We start from the raw sequence: 258 nt of genomic DNA, 5'->3' as shown, positions 1-258 counted from the left end.
CATGTGTTCAGTCCTCGTTGAGGTGTAGATTACAACACACGTTCAAGTGTTCAGCCTCGTTGAGGTGTAGATTACAACACGTTCAAGTGTTCAGCCTCGTTGAGGTGTAGATTACAACACGTTCAAGTGTTCAGCCTCGTTGAGGTGTAGAATTACAACCCACGTTCAAGTGTTCAGCCTCGTTGAGGTGTAGATTACAAGACACGTTCAAGTGTTCAGCCCGCGTTGAGGTGTAGATTACAAACACAATTCAAGTGT

Source organism: Salvelinus sp. IW2-2015, unplaced genomic scaffold (assembly GCF_002910315.2).
Source record: "Salvelinus sp. IW2-2015 unplaced genomic scaffold, ASM291031v2 Un_scaffold5599, whole genome shotgun sequence".
Lineage (NCBI taxonomy): Eukaryota > Metazoa > Chordata > Actinopteri > Salmoniformes > Salmonidae > Salvelinus > Salvelinus sp. IW2-2015.
This window is presented reverse-complemented; position numbering follows the sequence as displayed.